Source organism: Nematolebias whitei, chromosome 18 (genome assembly GCF_014905685.2).
Source record: "Nematolebias whitei isolate Nwh7 chromosome 18, NemWhi1, whole genome shotgun sequence".
In the NCBI taxonomy this organism is placed as follows: Eukaryota; Metazoa; Chordata; class Actinopteri; order Cyprinodontiformes; family Rivulidae; genus Nematolebias; species Nematolebias whitei.
Window position 1 is genome coordinate 18,535,075 of NC_056515.1, and position 1,065 is coordinate 18,536,139.

Here is a 1,065-nt window from a genome sequence, read left to right on the forward strand (position 1 = left end):
ATATATATATATATATATATATATATATATATATATATATATATATACCCCCTGTAAAGATATATTGGTGTTTATATGTTTATCAATGTGACTAATCAAATTCAGTTAAATGTGAACGTTAGTGCTCTTTATTCAGAAAATCAACACATCACATTTCAGGATCTGGTTATTATAGACACATATTAAATGTTCAATATGAATATTTCTATATTCATCACCACAGTAATATTGTTGCACACATTAGTAGTTACAAACACTCAAAATAATACTAGTGATTATCTTTAACCTAAACATTTAAGGAGCAAACATTTTTAATAATCACTTTATAAGCTATAAATGTGTCTTTGGTGCCTGTTTGTTGTCTAAGTATATTAGTATGTGTGAATGGCAGGGATTAACATAAAACACTTTGTAGAACGGTGCTTAAAGTTCAGTACATTTCCTTCTATTAGTTGACCAGCAGTTCTGCCACATTCAATATGGCAGCCGCTCTGACGTACCTCTGCAACGGGCCAGCCCACACAACGAAATGTCTACTGAAACTGTCCTGACCTCACTGAAAATTGTTGGATTGTATACCTGGATTATTAAGCATGGACTTTGTTGGTTTTGAACCATTTTGACATGACTCTCAACGAGGAAGAGGGCCGGCATCGGAGGATGGGGCGTGCCAAAGAAACCATTTTAGCACTAACAAAACTGGTTTGTTCCTCTTTGGAGTAAGCTGGGGGGAAGAATCAGTTTTGTGTTGTGTGTTTCCTTGACTGATGAAGTCTTCTGGATGAAAGTTGAAATGTTTCAGCGCAAAAAAATAATAATAAAAGAAACTGCCCAGATGACCTGACTGAAAATTGTTGAATTGTATACCTGGATTATTGAGCATGGACTTTGTTGGTTTTGAACCATTTTGACATGACTCTCAAGGAGGAAGAGGGCCGGTAGGAGGAGGGGGCGTGCCAAAGAGACCATTTTAGCACTAACAAAACTGGTTTGTTTCTCTTTGGAGTAAGCTGTTGGGGGAAGAATCAGTTTTGTGTTGTGTGTTTCCTTGACTGATGAAGACTT